The following is a 27,820-nucleotide window of genomic DNA, read 5'->3' as shown; positions in this document are numbered from 1 at the left end:
GAATCATTTTTTTTCTTTCTTTCCTCGAACAATGGGCCGCGAATTTTCCCATGGCTGTGAATTACACCATTTTCCTACGACCGCAGGAATTCTGGTTTCACCGCGAGTGTCACGTCGGTTTCCTTTTTAGTCGCGAGATGCACCGATTTTCCTCTGCGGCCACGCAGCCGCTAGTCAGGACTAGAAACCTTTCTTAAATTGCTGGTTAGAGCTGATATTCCTTTCCACTTCGAATGCTTCGCGAACAGTGCAGAGAAAATAGTGTTTCACGTAGTGAGCAGTAAATGTGTTATTCAGCAACGTGTGTCAATCGATTAGAATTTTTTTCTTTGAGTGATTGATCGCTTAATGCTTGTGTACGGAAGAATCAAATCATTAAAGATCTACCTAAAAATGATTGAGTTATTGATAAAATTATGATTCATTCGCTAATTGTTCACATTGGACGATAATCACCGATTGTTAGTTAACAATTGGAAATCATTAATATTAATATGAATCGGCAATTGTTAGCTTTTAATAGAAAACTTTTTTGAGTTATACCGTTCCTTTTCTCAATTTACTTTTACTTGCAACGAATATTTCAAATACAAGTATCAAACATATTAGAACATTTGTTTTTCTGGTTTTTAAATTACTGGAATAAATACCTTCTTTACAGGGATATCGTTTTCTGTTTAATATCGTTTTATCTGATGTATATTGCTTCTAATTTTAGAAATATTACTCGTCTAAACTTTCTGCTCGCGGCCGCTATTCAAATGAATGTCTCTATAACCAAGAAGATCACTCCAATTTTCCTATGACTCTAATATACTATAAAACAATATTTTACTTGACCCAGGTATGTGTTTGTCCCTTGTAAATCGATATCATTCCGTCTGTAGATTGCTTCACCAGCAAAACAACGTGAACGTTTGCTAGTTACTTCGATTGACCGTACGCAATTCCCTATCCTCGATCCATTAACTTGCCGATATGTAATGTTCGTTCGATCGTTTCTACTACCAAATTCCTTTTCCCAACCTCGTTGATTTGCGGCTTGTGGTAGCCACCAATCTATTGGGACGTGGTCTCAAATTCAATTATATTTACTATCGATGGGGTTGAAGAAAATTATAAGGATTTATGGGTAAATAATATTTCTAAAATTAGTATGAATAGAAGTAAAACTATATTCTTCAACAAAAATATTTGAATGATAATATGGTCGAAGACTTATTTATTGCGCTATACTTAAAACATGTATAAATGTTGAACTGACGAAGATTATTATTATTTCTTTATAAATAAGCATTAAATATGAATGAATTTAGCAAAAGACGAAATAATCTTTATACCAATTGCAAATGGATTTTTATGAGGATACAAATACGGTATTTTGTTATTCGAATATTTTTATTTCTCGTAATTAATGATAATATTAGAAATTCAATTAAAAAATGTACTTTTCATTATTTCTGTTTTACTATCGTCTTATGTTAGCTAAATGATGTTCGTATTTTTTTATGATAAATAAAGTTTATGTAGATAGATTTTTGGAGCGTGACTTTAGAATGCAAACGAATATTATGTTACTCGATTCAGTTCCTGAATAATTTGTACTGTACTTCGTTAAAGAATTCAAAGAATTCGAATAGTTCCTCTTTAATTGGTTCTGAGATTTGCACATTGACACAGTTTTCTATATATGTCCCTTTTTTTTTAACATTTCTTAAAACGCGTAGCTGGATCAAGAAGCGTAACTGAATTAATTGAACTCATTCCCTTGTATTTTCTAAATTAAGCAAGTCAAAAACATTTTGTCAACAATTTTTTTCTTAAAGGGCATGCAATTTTACGTTCATTGTAGTTTTATGTTCATTCGATTGGCAATAGGATAACAGTTTCTCCTTTTGGCTTGAAAAAACAGCAGATGCAGTTCGAAATCGTCACCAGGAGACTGATACGATGTTACAGGGCGTAAAGTTAGTTCTTGTCAGACATCTACATCTACCCGGTGTTTCAATTTATCCTGCCACCCGTCTGTTTAAGGTAAGTATTAAAAAATTCCAATTGATATACGATGCTGCTCCTTTCCGAGCTTTACTTCAAATATGAAATTAAACAATGAACCACAATGGACTTAACATAATTCTTTTCAAAGGGTCATTGCACAGTGTCTTAATTAATCTAATCACTTATTCGAAACAAGTCATCGAAGATCATACTCAACAGATACATTTTCCATTTCCTAACATTACTTTAATCGTATAACTAAACATAGTACCATAACAAGTTTACTTTAACTATCCGAGAATCACAAAGAAAGATACCGTCAAATACCGGTAGTGTTCAATGAACTCATACACGTAAAATTGATTTTGAAAAATACAGTTTATACATACATCGATTCCTTTTTCATATTTAAAACCTATTAATTCTTTCAATGTTTCATAAACACCAATAAACAACAATTTCAATAACCATTAAAAGGCTTTCAAATATCCGTAAACCTCAAACTATCAAGAAGCAAAACGTATCCAACGGACTCTTCTATTCTTCTAAACATGAATTCATCTCAAATGTCCCAACCCTTTCAAAACTCATGTCCGAACCAACCTCTAAATAACCCGAAACCTACATCTCGCCAAACAACACTCCAACCCATAGCCACCCAGCCAACAATTTAAAAACAAAAACTCAGCCCAGAAGCTCCGCTCTAGTTCGCCTCTCCGTCAATAGCCACTCAGTCGCGAGAGAGTCCTTACCGTGTTAATCAAACATATCCCCAGCACCTGCGCGCACCCACCTTTCTCACCGGTGTGCGTCCGGGCCGCCCGGAGCCAGCTCCGCCGAGGTACCTTTAAGATCCACCGAACGTGTGTGTGGTAGCACGCACGCGGTTCACCTGCACCGAACCCACGAGAACCATGACCACCGATATACGTTGCGTGTAATCTCTCGCGGTCGAAACTTTCACTAAAGCGGCGGGCAAGCGAGTGAGCGAGCGAGCAAGCGGGCGGCTCAGGGATGAACAGCGTCGACGATGATCCTTGCTTTTAGTGTCCGGACGAGAAAAAAAACCGATCCTGACCCGACCGACCGACCGATGGATCGATCAACCGACCGATCGATCGATCGTATCTGATGCGAGTACAAGTTGCCTGCGCGCGTGGGTGCCTCTCCTTTCGCGTGTTCACCAATCCGTGATTTCGAATTAGTCCCGAGGAAGAGAAGGAACGCGGTGGGCGGCGATCAATCCGGCGACCGATCGATGGCCTCGAGGCGCGACGCGGAGCGGCTCGACGCTCCGGACGAGATCGTGCGACTAAAGCTCGCGATCCGCGAGGACGCGCCGCGAACCGGAGACCGAGTACCGTCGTATCCCCACCTTCGACCGGTTTAAATAAACTGTATCGCGCAGGCTCAGGGGCACGCGAGAGCACACCGCCGCCGAGGATCTCCTACGACCTGCCTTTTCTTTTCCACTCCCTTTCTATTCGACTTCCGGGGAACGGCGGGAGGGGGTGGTATATACCCGGGTTCGTTCGGCTGGCAGGGAGGACGGGCTGGTGGGGCTCTTCCTTTTCCCGCGCGCCGAGCCAGCCGCTTCCGGTTCCGCGGCACCCGAGATTTCCCGCTGCGTGCCCTCTCTCGCAGTACGCTTCCGTTGATTTTCCTCTCGCCCGAGGACGCCGTGTGAAATTTCGATCGGGGACGCCGGTGGAAAATTAGCGCGGGGGAGAGTTGTAATCGTACTACTTAACCAGTTAACTGCGTTTAATGAGTATACGCGTCGTCTTAAATCGCGAAATGATAGTCATTATTTTATCGATGAATTATTTATTTCTTCACATGAATTTGTTATTCTTATTCGTTTTGCTTTAATTTTTCGTTGGAGAGTATCGTAGATGCATTTTCTCTGAGTGTGACGAATGTACGCTTTGTTATTTGATCTTATTGCACGCGGTGAGAGACTTTTCAGACTAAATTCCATAATTAACAGGTTAACCATAAAATTAAAAAATGAAGTGTATATTCGTCAAACACAGTACGAATGCATCTAGGATATATTTTAATGAAAAACCAAAGCAGAGCGAAGAAGAGTTGTAATTCATATATGTTTATCTAAAGAAATGAATAAGTCATCGTTGGAAAAATTGTGTTAACACGTTCGCGAACACGGTTACATTTGAAATACTCTTACGGTGGGCCGTGCTTTTTTGGCAATTGATTCGCGTGGTGTGTTATTCATATAATTTTTGAACATTTAAACCATACAGCTGATTTATTTTTGAACTCCAAAAGTTAACGTGTATAATAATTTCAAAAAAATTAAGGCTATATGAAATTAAATGCATGGTAACGTGACTTACAAGTTTGAATGTTTTGTAAGCATTCATGGCGTTATGCATCACAATAAAAATGAATGCATTTTTATTGATTAAATATCTTTGCATTTGGCAGTTTTTTTTTTGTAGAAATAGCAAAAGCTTTAGTGAAAATAGTAGAGAATTTAGGAGAGACTTTCTGGTGAGGTGCAGGTGACATTCTTTGCAATTAACACTGACTGTATCGGAACTTTGCATGTACTTATTCCTACCAGTTAAATAACTAGTTGTAAAATAAAGGTAAACAAGTTAAAGAACAAATTTTTCTTATTGGAAACAGAAACAGAAGGAGGGACAAAAATGATAAAACTGATTAATCGGACAATGCAGAATCCTTATTGAAATTTTAAAACCGGTCATTTGGTCAGTCGTGATACATTTAGTGCCAAACACCTTTGCATTTGAAAGTGTTTTAGTCAGGATATTCGAGTTTTTGTGGTGAGATATCGGTGACATCTTTAAATAAGAATAAGAATCAAAATAAGATTCCAAACCACATTTATTATATCGCAAGTTATGTTTCTCGTTGCTAGTTTCTTATCAGCCGAAGGCGGATTTCAAAATACTTTTCCACTTTTTATTATTAATGTTTAAAAGGTTTCATTATTTTATTGTCGAAGTGAAGATAATTCGATTTGTCTTGGTCTATCTTAAATAGATGAAAGAACGAAGCTATATTATTTCAATATTTCACGTATTAAAGCACTGTATCACACATTTTTTTATTCTCAGTTTAAGTTTTAACGTGAACGATTTTCAAGGACGAAAAACTAATTAGACCGATTCAAAACGAAAGAGCTCCGAATCGATTTGAATAACCGGATTACAGGACTCGGATTACAAAATTATTTTATGTTTCATTTACAAATGAATGAAACATCGAGAAACAGCTATTTCAAACGGCGTCAATTATATTTGAATTAATCTGCATCCTGATTGGATCGTATTTCATATTGAGCCAAAACAAATCGATTAATTGGTATATTAATTAGGAAAGCTCTCTCCTCTCTCATCGTGTGTGCAACGAAAGTGTCCGGTATTTTTCACGATTGCGCAAGAAAAATCAGAATCGCGTACTACGAGAACTGTTCGCGTTTAATATTTATGTGAGATTCGTTATCCGTTTACGATATGATAAGCACTAAATACTACCTTATTTATTATCAAACCCCGAGCTGGATACCACGGTTTAATTACACCGTTCGCGGTCTAATTAACAATCCCGTATTATATAACCTATCTGTATAATTAACATAGGTTACTACATCATAATTTAGTATTTCACGATGAAACTAAGAGAGCTTCGACGTGTCTATATGGCTTGCATAAATTCCTCGGGATTAAAGCAACGGGGCCGTAATCTGAATACGTTTCACTTGATAGCGTAATTTCCCCGACGTTGTGGTATTTGATTAATCTCATCACGTAACGTTACATTTTTCCAGCCTGAAAGGTTTCGCATCTGCATTCCTTTCTATCCGTGAACGACTCAGCCATTCTAGCCGAGTTAATTAATAACTCGACTTTCGGGACGAATAACCTGTGGAAAACCTTTGACCAGATTTCCATAAGAATACGTCATTAAGGAACTCATTAACTGTATACTGATTAACGTAACAGTAATCGAGGTACACTTAACGTAACAATACTTAAACTGATGGTAATTGTATATTATAGTCGTAATTATTATTGTGATAAGGTGAATTAATTGATGTTGGAAAAATTTACATTAAAATTGATAGAATTTGTTAATGAACGTAGATCGTTATGGTTACGGATATGATAGTTTCGCAATCTGACAAAAAATAGTTAGTCTATCGATTCATGGTATTTTGTACAAAATGTTCTAAAAATGTAACATTCTTCGGAATATGTACATTATTTGTATTTTCTAACTAGCACTAGTGGTATATAAGGTTAAGACCTCTTTGCAACATAGCTTCTAGCTATGCAGTTATTACGAAGTATCTATGATATAGAACAGATCCAGTCTTCGGAATTCAGGTGTCAAGAAAGGAAAACTGAACATCGTACACACTAGAAGAGCACCACAAACTCAACAACTAGATAGCCTAGCACTGATGGAATGTTCACATTTTATCTATTGCAAACCTATTAATCGGCTCTTCAATTATAAGTGCTGAACAATGTATAATCTATTAAAATCACTCCGTAACGAGATTCCCTTACACTTTGACTTTAAAGTTAGCATAATTTAAATTATCTCTAAATTAACCATTTATTACTGAATTATATATATTTCACGTTTTTGATGTATATTTGAATTAATAATTATCCGATCGCTATTTTAGTCACTGCTAACGAGAACACTGACATCCTCGAACACTTTCATTGACAAGTAATGCAAAAATTACTATAATCATCGTAGTCGCTGGTATCGATTTGGAATATCCAGCTAACACGCCGTCTTCATCAGATGGCGTTCAAACATATGGTGTGCTACTTTCCAGAAATCCTGTTGAACCGCTATGCAACACGTCCTCCAACGACGTCATCGACCTCCAATGTATATATCGTAATGTCTGTTTGCTCAACAGTATATATCGTCTTCGACCTTCGTTGTGTCTATATGAACAATTAACGAGAATTTCAGTAATTCTTCCGTACCTTAACCTTCGTACACCATAAATGTTCACACTTCGAGTGAATCACACCCAAATTACCATTTTCTCATTGCCCAATAAACACATACTCTGCCGCTCCACAATTGCTAACACCTTCCACATTATTTACATAAACAAAAACACTGTCTTTATCGCTATGTATGCATTATAATAGAATTACAGTTATGTAATTCACATATTTTCCCATATGGCGGTGAAATTTAAAAAATTTTTTAAAATATTCAAATTATTAATAAGTAAATTAATTTTCAACTATATATGGCAATTTTATCTATTTACCAAACCAGTTTAACAAGCTACGTATTTGATGGTACACATCGTCTAATATGATATCCAAGTGTCCACATTTTAAATAATCTTCTAACCCATTGCACTTGTGTGTCATGCTGGAGATGACGATACAAATTTGTGACAGAACGTTAGAAATTGTTTTAAAAAGTACCACACTTTAAAAGATTATAAAAATTAAATCGTTTCTCTAAACGTAAGTACAAGCTTACACTAAACAGCATTGAAAATAAATCGAATACAGAGGATTGACACTTAGCTAACCGGTCACGAGTTAACCCGTATTTGCACGACTCCAACCCTTCACGAATTAAGTTATATTTCGTTTTATTGATTGATATCTGAAGATAATATAGGTCTTTATGAAAGCGTTTTACGTCGTATCTATTGGATGAAATTGTTTCAATCAATTCAACATATGCGTAGATAAAACATGTACATTAAAATTTAACCGAATTATTTTCAGCTAAAATTATCGGTCAGTGGATTGTTAAATAACTTCGATCAAACAAACACATACTAACGCTTACAAAACTTAAAAGTTTCATCAACGCCATAAATAGACTACATTCGTTGCAGCAGGCCATGCAAAACATGTCAAATTACATTCACAAAATCTTAAAACTCCTCCACGAAAAATACGAATTCCTTAATTCCTTCTCCAGTAAATGATCTCCCAAGATCCGAATTAGCATAAACCGATAACGTGTCACCGCGCGAAATCGAACAATGAATAAAACAGAGCCCCGAGAAGCATCGACGCACACGGCCCGAGTAGAAAAACAATTTAGGCGTAGGTGATGCACGAAGGGGAAAAAATATTTAGCGGTCGAACGGGTACCGTTAGGAGGGATCATTATGTATTAATATTAATGATGTCAGTGATACGTTCGAGTGTTACGATACGCAAGGTTCCCCTCATAATTTATTCATCCGTTTCTCAGAAAAACGAGCGAGCACGGCGCGCACCGGCATGTAAGCAATAATGCAATTGATCGTTGCGAAACGTTGTTCGGTCGGCCGGCCGGTCAGTCGCGATACTATTCCTACGGTGTGTTAGTCGTGATCCAACGCGCGTGTAACAATCGCCGTCGGATCTAGAATTTGTATTCCGGTGTTGGTCGCCGGCTTATGTTTTCGCCACTCCCTTTAATAAACACTAATAACATGACAACGGTGGCCAGAAATCGAACGACGACGAGTATAATGATACGGCGTAAACGGGGAATCGGAATCCTTTACCGCGCCGCGCAGCGCTGGGACCCAAATTACTCTATTACAAAGTAAAACTTCCTTTGTTGCGGGGAGCCTTACCGTGTTACTATGTAGGCAGGCATCGTTCGTGGAATGGGTAATCGAAAGATGGTTATCGACGATGCGTTACGAAGTATAATCGAAGTATAATACACGTGTCGGCGTAAGGCCCCTCTTCAGGGATAATTGACGTCGAAAAAGTTATTTGTCACGCGTGATATTCCGACCTTGGCAGATTTTATTCGCAGATGAAAGTAGAAAGTTTAAAATAATATTTTGGCTGCAGGTTATCGTGTATTGCTTGCAGATGTGGGAAACAACAGTGCCACCCTAATCGTAAAGCTGAATGAATTATTTAGGGGTGGAAGAACAAATCTAAGTATCATTTATTTTTTTAATATAAATTAAATATTACTTTTCTATTATTCATGAAGGTGGTCATAGAATAAGCATCAAAAGTTTTTCTTTTCCTAATTAATTATTCACGATAATGTAGCTGTATCGATCATAGTTAAAAAATGAATCATAGGACAAGGGATTAAAAGAATACAAAATTATTTACGCTCTTCTTCGGGACAGGGCAAATTAAATGATTTAATGTATTTTGTCCATAGAGAGTGGTTTATTTTATAATTTTAATACGTGTGATATTATTAACCAGTTTGCCGAAGAAAAAGCTGGGCAAAGGAATATCCAAGTTATACATATAATAAGTTACTCTTGTTTTTTGTTTATAAAATTTGTTTTTATTCATATAGGTCATTTAAATTTTGCATGAATTGTTAAATGGTAATATATCGACTTTTCCTAGTTCTGCAGCTTTTGTAAAACTTCACTGGTCACTCATTATTGTTAGCATTAGTAGCCCACGGGCGCCAAATATATTAGGACGACTCTTAAGATCAACGATTCGTTTGGAACAATAAACAATTTACGTAAGAAATAGTTCGTCGGTTCTTTATTTTAGAATTTTTAAAAGAAAGAATCGACAGAATAATAAGATTAAAGGATTTTAATTACAATAAAATCCATTTTAAAAATAAAATAATTAATACAAAATAATTATAATAGAATACATTTATTCTGATAATAAACACAGTACCATTAATCAACACTAAGACTGTCATCTCAAAACCGAAGCAATACATTTTTCCCAGACATGATTAAGAGTAAAGTTATTAACGCTTCCATCACACGAAGCAATCAATTAAGAGCAACATCTTATTCCGACTTGGACGCTTCATGAAGTCTCCAACGGGGACACTTTCAAACACCTGACGTCACAACGCATTCTCGAAATAAGCAAAGTTTCATAAAAATGATCGATCCTCCGATTTTTCCCGACGCAGTTTATTACAGCGTGCGCTATGTGTCTTCGCATACGGAACTATAATACATACGAGCGCTTTCACGTTCCGCCTTCTGACACCAGCTAATTACTTTGGAACGCGGGGAATATTGATGGCAGTGTTTAAACGAGAAATTGTTACGCGGCCGTCATTGTCCCCCGTAATTGTCGTTCCGCGGAATGATTATTGACTCGCGCGACGCTGATTATAGCGCCGACGAGCGACACACCGTTCATTGTGCGCAACACTACGGCCTATTAATACGTTTCTTCTCTTATCCGTTGTTGACGTAGGTCATGGATTGGAACGGAACACGCTGTGCGCGCGCGCACGCATCTATCCAATGGATCTTCGTTTTGAATTATGCTTCATTGTGCTTCATCCGCGGCAACCATTGTGCTCGGCTATACACGTGGACACACGCGATTGTTTTCCCTTTGAATAAAGTCACACCCTGACAGGCATCTTTCTTTTCTAACGAGTAAACGCGTTACGAAAATACTCCTCGTTCCCGGCATTATTTTTAACGAACGTCTGGGACCCCTTCGTTCTTTCTTTAATTATCCTGTACCCTCTGATTGATTAATCGTTCCGCGCCACTATGTACACGTTCTTCCTCTGCGCGCTTTATTGCGTCAATGAGGTTTGTGCAAAGAGCGTGGGTCGATTCGTAACCATTACTTCTAATTTATGGGCCTTATCTCTACCCGCGAATAATCGGTCGAAGATTTTTATGCAAATCCCGAATTTCGTAAAGTCCTTCGTAAATCTACGCGTGAAACGGATATCGTTGTGTCTGTTAGAGACTTCATTTTCTATACACGTTTAATTGGGTATTTTGTAAGCGCGTTAACGCCAAGTTTGCTATTGTTTCCCTTGTGACGAGGAATTAGTTTCCTGGTAAGTTTCGATGGAAGATACGTGTTTCAGTGGAAACGGGGGAATACGAATTTGATATGGGAAGTTCTGGATAGGCTTCAATTGTGAAATGCATTCTTTCAACAGTGTCTTTATCTCTATTACAAGATTTATGATCCATATGATTGCAAAGATTGATTGATAATTTCCTAGCTAAAAAAATGGCTGAAGAAAATAAGTTTCGAAGACCTCCTTCATTTCCTTTTTGTGTAATTATATTCTCATTTAAAAGCCCAATATTTGAACAGTTGTGATCCTATAATATTGGGTTTTCCTAATCTCTAAAACATTGATCCTTGCTTCAAAAGAACCGGTGAAATATTTTTCAAAGAACTCTCTTCCGCTCAAATGTCTTAGATTATAAAAACGGTTAAGATTCTAAACATTTTTCAAATTCCTATCCTCTATCTTTTATTTCATTCATACGTGAGCCATAAATAAAATTAAAATTATACTAAAAGATTATGTGGAATTCATATGCGCACCTAATATTTCCAAGCCCAACATCTTTCGATTTTTGTTGGACAAAGAATCAGCCACGAAGGTTCGCAACGTACAGGACCACGTCAAGCGTCCGCGGACTATAGAATGTAATTACTATCCTTCAACGTGTCATGTTTGTCGAGACATTAAAGTGAAAGTTTCCGTGAATCTATAATCTTCCGCGGCGCGGACTGACAGGGAGCGATGTTAATCATCGAAGATCCACGTCCGGTTGAACGTGCTAATACGGGCGTTATCAAACTATGTTAACCTACGTGACATCCTGAACGAATCGCAACTGGCCGTGTCGGTCGTCCAGCGCAGCTCAAAGGGAAGAGTGTCATCAAACATGCCGTACGTATTCAGAGGAGTTTGTACACCGCTCACGAGTCAAGTACGCGAGTACACGCGAGTACTTGCGCTACGTACACGTGCGGACTCTCCTTAAAGGGTTACATCGCTTTGGACGTTTGAAAAAAGCCGGGAATTTAAGAATTTTTTTTATGTGTAAAATAATGTTTTATTGAACAATCAACGGATACCTTCTATTGTATAATATTCAAGTAATGTTTGCTGAAAATTTTATATTAATATCTCAAAATAAAAAAAAAATGGCAGCCGCTTACCCATTTTTCCGAGACAGCAAAGGTCATGTCATAACCACAATAATTTTTCAATAATTTTGATTTGATAGAAAGGGCGTAAGGAATTGACCGCAAAATTCACTGTGACATTAAAAAAAGGGTTAACATTGTCTGCCTCGACTAATTGACATTCGTTTAACATAACAAAGGCGTGTATACAAATAAAATACAATAAATAAGTATTCCTTTAATTTCTGTTTTCATAAATTGCATGTACATTATTTCATCCCCTAAATATGTATTCTTAATCGATATTCGAAATTTTCTTTCGCTTGACGAAAATATCCGATAACAATGTAAGCTTCTATACATATAATAGTTTCCATTGTTCATTAAACATTTGAATTCGCGTACAGATCCACAGAGCATGCGCCATTATTTAAAATCTTTACTATTCTCACAACGATATGAAATTTTTAAAAGCCAACTCTTTCTCACAGTGTATGAGAAAATCTCAATTGGAACTGTAATAATTCAGCAAATTGTGAATTCATCCAAACAATCCTCTTCGAATTAATTTCGCAAGTTAATTCGTTCTATCAGCTAACAGGCCGTCAAATACTAAGAAATAATGGTTTTATTCACCCGCGGGGTCAATATATTCCTCGACGAGGATACGTAGCTGCCATTGCTGGCACACGGAAGCGTATCGTCCATCGTTGCAAGACGGATGACCTTCCGAAGGTCAGCGCCTTTGCTCTCCAACGTCGTTGGATACGCCACACACTTATCCGCAAAATTATTCCGTAAATAATCGCGCGCGTGCAATAAACTAAACGCTTTCAATTAAACTATGGCCGCGCTGCCCAGCACGAGAATAAATAACTTGTATAATATGGCCACGGCGATGGAGGCAATTAACAGCCGATTGTAGAATAAACCTTTATTAAAGTACAGTTCGGAACACGTATGAAACACGCCATTTAACACTGGAATTTTTAACATCTCTCTTATTTCTCTCTTCTATCGTTTCCTCTTTTATTGAATAACACATTCGAACTTTATGCACTTTGTTAATAAACTTTTACTTCTCGTAGGAATTGGTGATTCTTATTGGAACAGCTGAGACGATATTGGAGACTAGAATTTAAGAGAAAAATGGTTGTTTAAATGGTGCGAGTTATTTGATCATAGTGAACATTTTGAAACATTTACCTAATAATATTGGAATATGTTTGGGCAAAAGTTAGTCCTTAAACACTATCATGAATTTTAATCCTTGCGATTTTTGGTTTAATATTATTTTTATTAATATTATTACTATTATTTAATATTATTATTATTAAAAAACGGTAAAATTAATTTTTTGAGAATTTCTCTGTACAATTACGTCTGATAATATTATCATTATATTTGTATTTGTAAAAAATACAAATTTATTCAATGATAGATACCTATAATAATAGCATTAACTTAATTCTTTTGATAAACAATAGGTTTTGAAGATTAAAATAGATTCATGTTGGCATGCAATCATCAACAAATTTTCGAAAGCCAATCGAAACTTACATAAAATGAGACAATAACTGCAACCAGCAAAACTGATCAACGTCAAAAACAGATTTTCAAATTGTTTCCAGTATAATGGAGCCTATTAGAATGAAGGGAACAAAAGTCTGAGAAACAATGCAGGTATCTGAGAAAGTTAACGGAACACCTTGATTTTCCAGCTGCATTTTCTGAATCCCTAAATCGGCGAGAGTTACAATGCGTGCTACATCTGCAGCCTTGTTTCACAATAAAGTTACTAGTATGTCTTCTGAGAAAGACAGCTCCTTAACATGGAGAACGTCTCGGTGCCGTAATACCGCGTCAACCGCGATGCAATCAGGCTGCAGTGCGCAAATGCGACGTGCAAATAAACGGAAACTGGAACGGTGATTATTTACGTAAATAGTGGGATCGTGGGATCTGGTTGGGAGAAAACGTCGTCGTTCGCTGCAGTATCGATACGCCGCTCCGATCGGTATAACTCATCATCCTTGAAGCTATATGAATCGGCATTGACAAGCAGTTCTCGGATAGTGGAAGATTACCGGTAGCGTAACTAGATCTGACGAGCGAACAGCAAATAGCATGAAGAAATTCATAAGGCGAATGTTATATTTTATATTTAATTAAGAGATCCAGACTTCCGGTATTTAGAATTTAGATGTCTTTAAATTTATGAAAATTGACTCGGAGAATATATTGATAAACTGAAGATCATTACGCAAAATTTGAAATGATACGGGTTATTTTTGGAATAAGACGTGCTATAAAACAATTGAGATGGAAGGGGGTTAGTTTAACTCCAACCCCTTTTCCTATTATGATGTCAAACATATGATGAAAATTTATTGAATTTTACAAATTTACAAGTTATTTATTTACTTTTTTATTATAGTAGACGTAAAATAAGTATCAGATTCTTTTCTTTGTCTAATGAATTATTAACGATAAAACAATTTTATTGGGCGCAGTTGTGAATGAAGTCATAGTACAAGGGGTTAATGTTCAACGAGTTTCTTAATTAAACACTAATGATGAACATTGGGTTACTAAAACCAGTTAGCAAATACTGAAATTGAAACAATTCTTATATCACTTCCCTTTTTACAGAAGACTTTAAGAAAATTAAATATACTTTATTAAAGAGAAGAATTTGATCTTCACAAGCAATTTACACGTTTCTGTTGAAAGGAAAGAAAATTGGTCGTGTAAAGAGGAATTTTAATGACATTAATATAAATAAAAAAATATGCGTAAAACTCAGACCATCGAGAAATAAAATCCCCAGTAAACAATTACAAAAGGCACTGCTTTCAAAAGGCACGTTTCAAACTTTCGCTTTAAAAATTCCTAACAATCGCGCATCGCATCTCGTGGTCAAAAAATCGCGCACAAAGAACTTTCATTTTATCGATCAATGTCGTGCAATTCAAGAGGGGTACCGCGATGAATATTTACGCGAACGCCAACCGATCTCGTCCTTCGTCGAACCTGAATCCTCTCCGTTCTTTGTCCCAGTAACGCGCGCTGACTCTCAATCAGCGGTGCAAAAAGAATTCTCGGATCGCGTGGGACACGGATCGGCCGTTAATTAATCATGAGACCGTTTAAAGAGACGCGGGGCTTAATGAAAATGTCAATGACGCCGGTCTGGAACGGTCCTGTTCGTCCGGCCTGCCAATTCCAAGGTTTAAGGTCCATTTATAGAAGACTGTTCGTGTAATCAACGTTGGATAAAAGCCATTCGAAAACTAACCTGAATAATCAGTTTCTAGAATGTATACATTTTTTAATCACATAAATTTATTAAATTTATTATAATTAAGAATTATGTAAATTATGCATTCTCGCAAATGTGACATTCAATACAGAATTTATGCACAAAAAGACACTAGTTCAATTACTTGTTTGTTTTCTTACTTTAAAAACTATCGTAATTGGTTTCAGTTAAAAATGATTTATTTTTCAAACCGCAAGGAGTACCATCATTACTAATTTCCAATATTTTCATCTACTGATTTACTATTCGTGAATATAGTATTGCATGACCAATGAAAACTATGTATGTATTTTCGTAAAGCTTCACATTTTTGTATTTAGAAAGTGCTGACATGAAACATTATTACTGACATGAAAGTGCAGACATTAAACACAAAATCATAAGTTTAGACTTATTTGTGACTTTTCTTATTCTTTCTTGAAACTGTTGCAGCAATTCTATAAACAAAACACTCAACAAAAAACAGCTGTTATCCTAGCATCATCCCGACATCTAGCAGTCTGTCAACAGTGCTACTAAGAGATCACTTGATGGCTAGACTAAGAAATTCAGCTGATTGATCCGTTTTCAGTTCCTCTTCTTCAATCCTGTGTTAGCTTCATTTCCTATTTCCAGATATTTTCGATCACTAATATACAATTCATCGATATGGCTGCATGTCAACAAACAAAACTATAAAACCGTAAACAAGGAAGACATCTCTTGTTCCAGTACTTTCCCGCTAGATAACAAGTTATCTGCCAACAGTACAAATGGACCTTTATTCGGTATTCGCGCGACGTTTCCAATCGACTGGGACGTGGCGCAGCTTCTTGCACCTGTTTTTTTCCCGACGTTGATTTGCGCCCTGGGCAATATTCGTCATTGCGGACACCTCGCTCGATCACGCCCCGCGCCAAAGAAACGTGACTTTCTTGGCTTTCATGAGCCCGGGACGCATCACATTGCGTTCTCCGGCAATCACACGTCGAATCGCGGTTTCGATGCTCATTTCCGCTTCGTCCACGACTTCTTTCGCAACGATACCCCTTCTCCCAACTCCTTTGCTTTTTTCGGTCCCCGTTCACTCCTCCTCCGTTCCCTTGACCGTATAAATGAATTGGAAGCGTGGATCTCGTTGCCGGCTCCATTCTTTCGACGCTCGCATTCTTCTTCGAATCCCTGCGGTTCCCGTGCTAAGCTGCGCGATTCCTTTTTTGCTCCCGTTTTGTTCTCCTTTTTTGTTTCTTTTAGTTAGATGTTGAAGCCTTGCCTCGCGTTATCGAGATGGGCTTATGACGGAAACATTTTAGATTGAGTTTGGCGAATGTGAATGTTGCATGGTTTATACTAGTTAGGGGACACATTAGTACGTTACGATTTGTTTTTTAAGAATGAAGTAGCTTCGTTTGTTGTTTCTTTTGATAAAATGAAACAAAATTCTTTTACTTAGAAACTTTAGATCTTATTTTATTAAGGTTGAATATACTTGTGTTCCTAGTCGGAAATTAGTGTTTCTCGAAAATTAATTAATACATAGATATTTCACGAAACATTCGGAATAAAAAAGACTTTAATGAATACCTGTTGTATTATGATCTAACTTGTAACGAAAACTTCGGTAAAATTCAATATTGTTCGCTTTTATTCCCAATTTAATGGAATTGCATAGGAATATAATTGTGTATCACACAATAGTTTTTTTCATTTTAAATTGCTTATATTCGCCCACAAAAATTTCTCATAAGCCTTTGCATAAATTATGCAACTCAGCTGTATCAAGCAAGATATTCTAATTAATCTCAACCTCTTCTATTATTAAAATTTTCTCTTGACGAGGATCCAAAGGATCTAACATATTTCCCAAAAAGGAAAATATTTGAAACACAGCTAAAAATAATGATCGATTTTCAAGACGTTCCCGAAGATTGGCGAAACCGGTGCAAGAAGCCCGAACCCTCCGGTGGTCGCTGTTTTTACGATCTCGTACTAGTTCACATGATACTCAGAGCTTCAACTTCGTTAGTCAAAGGCTGTAGGCTACGCAATGTATTTATTCCTAGCTCGTAAATTGCGCAACCTCTTATTGCGTCGCGGCCCGGGTCCGATTATTAATAATATTAACAATGCAAACAGCGTTGCTACGTTCCGCCGTACACTGTTTCAAGCAATGGGAAAAATGAAAAAAAAGGATTGTACATCATGATCCACAAATTCTCATACCGTACGCTATTTGTGTACCATCAGTGGTACATGACTGCGTGAATGTATTAACCTCTTGACATAGAATATCATATCAGGCTCTTAAGTAGGACTTCGCACGAAATTTAACAAAAATAAATATCGCTCAATTCGCTGTAGTTAATAAATAATATTTTTCGCTCATCAATTGTTGTGCTTCAAAGTAAGCACGAATATAGTATGGACATTTTTCAACCCACAAAAATACTAGATTACCCAACTTTTTAATCAAAAGTATAAACTTTTATAGACCAATCAATCTAACGTTGTGTTCTCCTTAACCATTTAGTTCCCTGCCACATCATTTTGAAACGACATATTTCAATGTCATTATAATTCAAACCAGTGGACTGGTCGCAAAGCCATCAGTATAAAATTTCTTATAAAAATATTTATTCCTATTAAAAATGATAAGTTACTTAACGTTTATTATACAAATAAATGTATCTCTTCTAAAAGTTTTTATTTGGAATCTAAAGGACTAAAAATGTATGAGATTATTTAGGTTGGAAATTAATTAGTTTAGAAATTATGATGTTTTCCCCGAAAGTTTTAAAGGCGTGCACGAAACGGCGTCGTCATCGCGCCAGATTTCACCATTTAAGGGCAGAGACGTGACGGGTCGCCCGGCCGCCGCGGTAACCCGCAGAAATTAACGCTTTGCGACGAATAAACGTCCGAACACAGATTTACACTTGCCTTCGCCGCTTGTGGCGAACTTTTACAGATACACCGGTGGCGCGGGCGAACGAGCCGACATACCGAACACGTGAGTCATTTTCTCGCGGCACACAGTGGGAACATTGGGTCATTTTAATGTCAAAATCAAAAAACTTTTAACAGAATTAACATAAAGCAAAAAATTCTCTCAAAATTAAAGCTGAAATATTATAGAATAAGGGAAAAACAGTCTAGAAACATAATGATCAAATTTTGACCTTGAGGAAATTGATGAAGGCCAATATTCCTTATCACATAGTAAAACTAAGTAATTTATTCAATTTCCTTCTTGAATTTCAGAAAATTTCGACGTTTTTTTCAAATGTTAAAACAAGCTTAACACTGAAATAAAAACAAACTACGATTGGCATAGAATTTTAAAATTATTTAAAACAAGGAAATACTAGCTCCCTATTAGAAACATAACTCTGTTTCACGAGAAGATACAACAAATTACAGTATTTGTACGAAATCAACGAACGAATGTTCTAGAAATATCATAATTGCGATTGAGGCAATTACAGTGAATCCCGATGCAGAGTCTGCGTGAAGTAATTTGCGATTGAATCAACGGTTGCATTTTAATCTTCGGTCTTAACACGTGATCGCATTAATATGTAATCTGATTACATTTTGCTCAACTCTGACGATAAATCGCTTTCAGCCCTCCCCCTGTCCGTCTCCTTTTTTCGTTTTCTTTTGCGGCGCGCGTGCTGAAGCTGCGGCGTCCTCGCCTAAGGGTAAGAACAGAGAACACGCGGTTCGTTTTAACGTGACAGTTCACGTCTCGCCGGTACCGGTCCATTTTCTTCGCCGATAATTACGCTGATTGGCGGAATGGCGGCGCTCGAATATTACGCTCGCAAACCGGGGACCTTACTAATGGGAATGTATTTCGATTTACGTTTCATTGGCAGCGTATAAAATATTCCGTGAAATATAAGGAATTCGCAGGTATTCACGTTAGAAAATTATTTTATTTTAATGCGCTGCATATAGATCGTAACGCGCTATAAGTTTCCGGCTGATAGACAGGTTTAGGTGCGGAGTGACGGAATGTCCATAAATGTTTGGCCAGAATGTTATTAGGGGAATGGAAAATGCAAAGTGAAATGAACGAAACGAAGTACTCTTTGTCCTGTTTTCTTTTATGGTGTTCGTTGTTATAAAATTCGTAAAAACGGATTGGAAAAATCATAGCTTGTTAATTGTCTGTGTTTTCGAGAGGGAGCTACATTTTATAGGGTATGGTGTGATTTATTTGGTATTTTATAGGATGTGGGAACATATGATGGCTGATAATCGAACTGCTAAAATCTTCTGTTTTTGTTATAAGTAAATTCGTAGATGAAATTGTATTTCTTTATTTTAATTTTTAAGAAATAAACAGTCAAAATGATAGTTTACCTGGATATTAGTAATAATGGTAAACATCTGATACTGTTTCTGAAATTTTATCAGAGCTTTTTCATCTGTATAAAGTAATGGTAATCTTTGTGGGAAGATTTATACTCATCTTATCGTTACACCATGCAACGCAAGAATAAGCGTAGTTGCAGTCGATGCGTGAGTTAATCCAAGGCTGAGTACACTGGTACTCGGAGTGCAGTTACGATTCACACCGTTACCTCCTTGGCCTGGCATTATTTCATCAAGGTTACTAATAAAATTCAGAAAACATTTGTTCTTCATTTATCTTAATCTTCTTATATTTTACATTTTATGTAATATATTTTAATATGTTTAATGGATGAAAAGAAATAACGATGTTATCTTGTTACTTTTGAAGTTAAATGTATGTTTTTAACCAGCATCGACTTTAAATAAAAAGTTAATTAAATTTTATCATTTACCAGCATTGAACATTAAATCTTTATAACTTTTTGCAACCACCAGTACTGTTTCATTATTATTTCGCAATAGAAAATATTTAACAGTAAAATTAACATAATATTTAGATAACAATAAATAACAAATGTGTGAAATAGCTAAAAGAAATAAAAATGCTTCAAATTATTATACAACCCTATCAAAAGGTAAAATTAAAGTGCAGTGAAATACGATTAGCATATCATTGAACAAATACTTCAACATTTTTCACATAAATCCGACTCTTAGCTAATAGATGCAGGCTTTAAACATATTACAAATAGCTTCAACGTTGATTGAACACATTTACAAGAAAATTATTATAGTCGGAAGAATCTCGTCTGAAGCAATAATGTTTCTCAAGTCTTTGATAATTATTCAATGATCGAATTTCGATGCTTCCAATGATTAATTGCTTCACTAATCATCGTCTAGCGATACTGGGAAACATGCATTCTTTCGTGATAAATTACGCGCGGTCTCCAAAGTGAATTTTTCCCCGCGCCGACTATAATGACCCAGCTTGCGAAAGCCATGCAGTCTTCGATCATCATACGAAACGATCAATGATCCGGGGACCATGCGTATGGACATGCATGGTCAGATACACGCTCGATGCATCATCGCGCCGTTGCACAATTTACCGCAATTCTCGGAGCCCAAGATGGCGTGAACATGGTTGAAAGAGAAATTGAAAGTTTAGTATGTATGAATGGTTATGCGGAGCAAGGAGACGCTGTCTTGTTTCTCTCGCGATTATAACAGAACATTAACACTTTATCTACCGCAAGCCTATTACCCCTTTGCGATAGAACGCCGCCGTAACGGCGACTTCGAGTTTTCATATCTGAAATCAGAAGCTGTGAACAAATCATTTCATTATTCAAATGACGAGAGATTGATACCTGGTTTTCTTATTTTCTAGAATTTAACCCTTTGCGCGCTGAATACACCCAGCCGCAATATTTCGTGTGCGCGAAATATTTCTTGCTTATCTGAAGATCGACGAATTATGTGTAATTCTTTGGTTTTACCAAATTGAATAATGCTGAGAAACGTTTATATTAATCTCATATACTTATAATTGTCACGCTTAAAGTTAAAAAGATTGAGAAACGCATATGTACGTGCATAGTTTACAGCTATGACTTTAAAGGGTTAAGACTTCGATGCATTTTCAGTATTCATTTTCAGTTTCAGTAGGAGTAGTTTCTAAAAGTTTAAAAAATACTCATCTACAAAGGGTTAATCGGTTTTTAATTTCCGAATATTTAAGAGCTAATAACCTATTAAAATTATGCTGCTCTAAAACAAAAGAGCTTTACAAATAGAAATGTGTATTCCAACGCGATAGGGGAAACTATCAGTTATTTGGAAGTGTTTGTAATCAATCACAAGGGGCATAAAGTGTTAACACATTCTAGGCCGGCTAAATTTCAGCTATTAGAAACGCGAGCGTCGGTGATTATATTGATACATTTTTAAACATCAATCAAACCGAAATTTGATTATTGCCAGCAATGAAAAACGTTAAACAGTACAATCATTCCACTTTTACATTTCTACGGAGGTAATAACAAGAATAAAAATAAGAAATCAGACATAAAACAAATAAATAAACTTAAATTGATTCTATGAACCAGTAGGCTAGCACTTTTATAATACAGTCTCAATATAGTATTGATAAATGTTTTTAATCGTGGAACTAGAATTTCTCGATACTTTCTTTACACTGATGTTTTCTACTATATCGATATTTTTTCAATATTCTATCATTAAACATGAATATACATTACCCCAGAAAATTAACCCTCAAGCTAACAACCAGCCTATCGTAAAATTTGACATCCTTTAAGATCTCGATCTGCAGAACATTTCAACATTATCATCTGCTTCGAAAGTGAAAAACTCACGCAATAGTATCATAATATTAAAATCTGGCTAGAGATTTTAATTGTCAACATAAGGACCCCTACATTATAATCGAAACACGTTTGCCACTCCAAGTGTTAATAAACTGCCACAGCGTTTAGATAGATGAACGCACTTCCTCCAGTAAAGTACTCCTGTCTGAAACATCGAAGAGAAAGAAAAAAGAAACGAGAAAAACAAAATCAGCAAGAGTGAAGTGGCTCCGGCTCCCAGTGTCAGTCTAACTCCCAGTTATTCGCAATTCAGATAGCGATGCCTGATGCCAGTGGGAAACAATTTTTTCCCCCTGGTTTCATTGATTGGCAGCGCGCGCCAAGAATCTTAATTACCTTTTCTTCGAAACACGGCGGCGGTAAATGTTTCATTAGCGGTGACTCCGGTGTCGTTCCGCCGGTACACATCGTGCAGCGCGCATATTTTTCGCGCGAAACGCGTACCCGCGCGACCCACGAGGGGAATTTCCGCGCGTACAGTTACTCTTTCGTTTCCGTGTGGTTCGACGGACGGACGGACGGGCTGGGGACGAGACCCGTTCTCTTGTCTAACGACGCTTTACGATCGGGGCAATCTAGCCTCCGGGTGCCTCGCCGCGCCGCTGAACCCGAAGTGGGTCACTCGGATCGTTCAGGGTGAATGGAGACAGCACTGGAATGAAGAAGCGGAATGAAGGGTGTTCCATCTGGAATCTTGTCGTTTCGCCGATTAGCCCGTGCATCGGTTTTGATGCAGGAATATCAGTGACATGGACGTCGATAACGGCGAACAATGGATAAGATCAAAGTTTGTAATGTTTGAACAGATGAGGTTAAGCTAATTTTCTAGTAACAAGTAGACTTTGATATTGGTGGGTAGTGGGCAAGATTGAAGGTTTACTGGTTGGAAATTTGTAACGTTTGAATAAATAAACGTGAGCTGATTTTTTAGTAAGAATGAAACGTTCTATATATAGCGATTCCATGAAAAAATGGTAATTTATGTGATATAGGAATACTCGCAATAATTAAGGATTACCAGTTGTCCAGGCTACATTATTACTATGTGTGATTTGTTCTTAATATTTATTATTATTTACATTGATTTATTATATTTTAAGAAACTTATTGTATTTATTATTAATGGGTTTCGCTTTGTGTTAAGCAAATCGTTTCATTTATACGAATATAAATACTTGAATATTTGTAGGAAAATATAAATTAAGGTAAAGTATAAACTATTTTGAAAAATGTTGATAATCTGGTGTCTTATTATTGCGTGACACTTATTTGTCCTTTTATTTAATGACTATGTGTTAAACTGATATTATAATATTATACTACTAGCTTTAATCTCACACTTTTTCCTTCATCTTATACTGAAGACTACATTGGGAAACTATATTATTTATAGAGTCTATAAATTTAGTTTTCCTTTAACTTGAGTATAAACAAGAATTTCAAAAATCCTAATGATTGATTGCCCCGCAATTATTACGTCAGCATTTTCATTAAATAGCACGACTTCTCGAACAATTTTACAGCACACTAAAAATACAAGGACAAATCGCAATGAAAAAAATTAACCACGAAAACATAAACAGAAATAAAGGAACTGATATCGTGATAATGAAAAGCAACCACTTGGGCACCCAAAATGTGTCACGAAATAAAGAAAAAAAATCGAGAAAAGAAAATAGGAAGATATAAAATATAAAAATTTCTTTTGCAAAGAACATATTTTCCTCAAAAGTGGAAACTAGGGAACAATAGAAATGATATCACGGGGAGCACTGATCAGGGCGTGGCCTTCTCGATGTCGGGGCAGTACATTTAGGTCCATACGCCACTCTGACAAACCTGCGGGTCGTATCAAAAACTACGATGGATCTGATATTTCCATACAGCAGGAGGACACTTTGTCGAACTAGGTGAGGAATTTAGGCGAACTCGGAGGGCTGCGTCTGGTCAAGACCACTTGCCTCACCTTCACGCGGAACTCCCTGCAACTCCGAATCGACAGCTGTCGGTACTAAAGAGAGTCGGAGGCTAAAGAGCGAGTGACAAGCGGAAGGTCTCCAGGGGTCGGGCCGCGTGGCGGGCCGGTACAGGTTGCGCAACCGGAGTGCCCTAGGTCAATCAGGTCGTAAACCAGTAGTCATGTTTTACTGGAACGGGGAGTTCGCCTTAACCAGCCGACCCGCGAGGATGAAAAATCTCCATAAAAAATCCCTAACCGCAAGCTGCGACACGTGGTGAGGAGGGCGTGCCTGCAGTAAGCGCCAGGCATGGCTGGTGGGTGCATTTGTCGCTAGCGACCAACCCCGAGGTAAGGAGGCAAGAAGGTAAAAAGAAAGGGCGGCCACCGACGTCCAGCGATTACGTTGGTCTCGCTGAGACCAAACGTAAGTACGTAGAGGCCTGTCAGGCGGAGGCGAAAGTGATGGAGAATTCTCGACCCCTCGGTCCCTCCTCCACAGCCGAGAAGATCTTCCATCCCCTCTCCGACAGACAGAGGGACCGTAGTTTTACTTTCACTGTACCCCCCGCCCTATAGGCCGAACAGAGAAGGTCCCCATGGGCGCGGGATTGAGACGAGGCTTAATCAGCTTTGGCCGTAACCCTATCAGTGTAGTCTCCTGGGGGTGACGAGTCCCGTGGAGATAGACTGTTGGTAACGCCGAGTTACCTTTCCAAAAAACTCTACTATCAACTAGATAGTACCGGAACAGGTAGGACGTTGCTTTCCAGCCGGGACCCGGGAAAAACCACTCGGTGACCGTGATAACCACACGGTCGGCGTCACCTGCTACTAGAGCCCTGAAGGTGGATCTTAACCTCCTTCGGGGTTAGCTGGCGAAGACCGAAATGGCCAGGCTTCGCGAGCTAGTAGGGGACGGGCAAGCGCTTATGCCGCCCCGTCAAACCCTGTGCGACCGCCGTTCGCATGGCCTCGGCCGGCACAGCGAAGGGTGGAGTCGACTCTGCGACTCTCAACGCTGTCGAGAAATGAGGAGACACGACCGCATCTTCAGACGAGGACGGAGGCAGCTCCGGAGCAGGCCACACCCAAGGGCACCCTACTGCGGGAGATCGGCTCCGTCATTGACGTGAAGTTAGCGTCATTTAGAAGGGAGTTCAGTCTCCTGTTGGGCCAAGGATGCTCCCCGATTCCGGTATAGCAATCGGCAAAGAAGAACAAGTCCGTTGCCCGGAGCGGACCACGCCACTGGAAAACCGGCCAGATAGGCACCCAAGCCGGAAGTAAGCCGGCGGAGGACGCCTGAACGGTCACCGCTCCGCAGCAGAGCCCGCCCACCGAGTGGGCATAGCGGTGAAGACCAGAGAACTACAACTGGTGACCGGCAAGACACAGTCGGGCCGGACAAAAAATACCCACCCCTGCACCGTACGATGGCTGTTACGGTGACAGTCCCTCTGGGGGCCAGTACAACCTATGCGGGTGTACTGGAGGCCGCAAGGAAAAAGACTAATCTGACTGACGCGGGAATTATCTCCCTCAGGCGGAGGAAGACAGTCACCGGGGCCCTCATTCTTGAGGTCCCCGGGAAAGATGGCGTAGCCATAGCAGATGCCTTGGCAACCAAGATGGCACAGATACTGGAGGACACCGGGGCGAAAATCGGTCAGCCCGTAGACTGTAGCGACCGTTGTTGCATCGGTTGATGGGTGCTGAATGGAGGAGGCACGGACCGGAGAAATCCGGCCTTCCTCATCCGGCCTCAGCACCCTGTGGGTCCGATGCCCAGTGGCCAAGAAGCTGGTCATCGGGTAGACCCAGGCGACGGTAGAGGCCCTCCAAACTCGATTCCTGCAGTGCTACCGTCGCTTGGAAGTGACTCCCTTGCTAACCTAACATGTGACAACGCCTCCGGCCGCGCTCCGTATCATGAGGTGAAAGTTAGCGGATCAGCCCCTCCACCGTTCATAGGTGGCATCCCGGCGCCGTCCGAGAAAGAAGAAGCCACCACCGCGATGGGTAAACAAGAAGATGAACCAGGACGACCTGATGGCGGCAGTCCACGTCGTCGACGGACAGGTGAGGGCGAAATACAATAGTTCCGGGGCACAATGACATCCATATGCAACGTCGCCATGCCCCAGATCATGATCCTCCAGAGAAAGGTGGTGCACTGGTGGTCGCGCGAGATAACAGATTTGAGGAAGGACTGTGTCCGCGCGCAGAGCCGGTACACCCGTAGCCGTCGACGACAACGATTCAACGAGGAATGGGCTGCCGAGCAGTACAGAGTCTACCGTGGAAAAACGGTAGCCCTGCTACTGGCCATCAAGGCAACAAGGGCTCAAGCATGAAGAGATCTCCTAGGCTTTCTGAACAGAAAACCGTGGGGGCGCCCGTACAAGATGGTAATGGGACGTCTTCATCCCTGGGCTCCCCCGACAACGAAGAGCCTGTACCCCCGGCTAGTCCGACGGAATTGAGATGAGGTTTAATCAACCGGAACCGTAGTCCTACCAGCGGTGTCTCCTGGGGGTGACGAGTCCCGTGGAGATAAGCTCTTGGTAGCACCGAGCTGCCTTTCCAAAGCTTTACTATCAAACAGATAGTACCGGAGCAGGTGGGACACTGCTTGCCCGCCGAGACCCGGGAAAAGGGGACCCTAACCCATCATGCGGGCTTTAAACCACTGCCCCTGTTATTCCCCCAACAGGGGGAGGTGTCCCGACTCTATCCGAGACAAGGGAACCGGTCGCCGACTAATCCCCTAAGCTGGGGATCACGGAGGAGGAGATGGCTGGGATAACACGCTGGTTCCGGGCGAATCCTGAGGGAGAAGTTCCGCGGCCTGTTCACCGCGTGCCTAAGGTTGAGGCAGGTCCTCGACCTATGGAGATAGAAGGGCCTCCTGAAAAAGGAGAGCAGGCCTACGAATTTTTCCTCCGCGGACCGGCCTATATGCCTATTGGGCGACGTGGGAATGATGTTCGAGCGCATTGTTATTGCTCGCCCTTCCGGCACCTGTCCCGCGACGGACCCGACCTCACTAACTGCTAGTTCGGCTTCCAGAAGGGCAGGTCAACTGTGGACACCGTCGACCGAGTACGAGCCTTCTTGTAAGTGGCAGTCAGCCAGGGTAGGGTATGCTTGGCGATATCGCTCGATATCGTCAACGCATTCAACTCCTACCTTGGGCCACCATTGGGGAGGCACTTGTATGCTTGTAGCATACCTACAGGACAGAGGGATCGAATACCCTGGCCGGTACGGCATGCTGCGGAGGGAGGTAGAATGTGGGATTCCACAGGGGTCCGTTTTGGGTTCTTTGCTGTGGAACCTCCGATACAACATGGTCCTACGATCCTCGCTTCCCGACGGCGCCACACTTGTTTGCAACGCAGACAATACTTTGGCGGAAATCGCCGTGAGAACCTTCAGGAGGACCATTCGACGAACAGAGGTTGTAGTGGCAGCCGTTGTCGCGATCTGGGATTGAGGATAGCCCCAGAGAAGGCAGAGGCCGTGTGGTTTCACGGCTGGCCTCGGTCGAAACCTCCGGGAAGGTAGTGGGTCGGGGTGGGTGGATCCTCAGGAGAGGTGAGTTCCCGGATGAAATATCTGGGGCTCATCCTCGACAGCCACTGAAGTTTCGAAGCACACTTCGACCACCTCGTCCCCCGAGTGGAAAAGGCGGCAGCCGCTCTAGACCGCCTGTTGCCCAATCTCGGGAGATAGGGAACTTGGTGCGTCGCCTGTACACGGGACTGGAGCGGTCCATGGCCTTGAATGGGGTCCCGATATGGGCCCCAATCAAGATGGCCAACCGGCTCCAGAGACAAATGGCCATAAGGGTCATCCGCGGGTACCGCACCATGTTTACCATGGTGGCGCTGGCTCTGGC

The 27,820-nt window shown here is 39.7% G+C and overlaps 1 protein-coding gene across 4 annotated transcripts in view; it reads right to left on the bottom strand.

Moving 5' to 3' along the window:
* LOC116427687 (uncharacterized) overlaps positions 1-27,820 on the bottom strand; it is a 142,806-nt gene that overhangs the window by 82,280 nt on the left and 32,706 nt on the right. The window contains exon 1 of one of the 4 annotated variants that reach the window (XM_031978327.2): positions 2,751-3,334. The exons of 2 other annotated variants lie outside the window; for them this stretch is intronic. The gene's annotated coding sequence lies outside the window, so the exon portion shown is untranslated. Of the gene's footprint in view, positions 1-2,750; positions 3,335-27,820 lie in introns of those variants that run through there. One more of the 4 variants, XM_031978326.2, reaches the window with a different exon arrangement.

The sequence above is a fragment of the Nomia melanderi genome, chromosome 1 (assembly GCF_051020985.1).
Source record: "Nomia melanderi isolate GNS246 chromosome 1, iyNomMela1, whole genome shotgun sequence".
Lineage (NCBI taxonomy): Eukaryota > Metazoa > Arthropoda > Insecta > Hymenoptera > Halictidae > Nomia > Nomia melanderi.
Note: the sequence above shows the minus strand (reverse complement) of the source record. Positions and strands in the feature narration are given on the sequence as shown.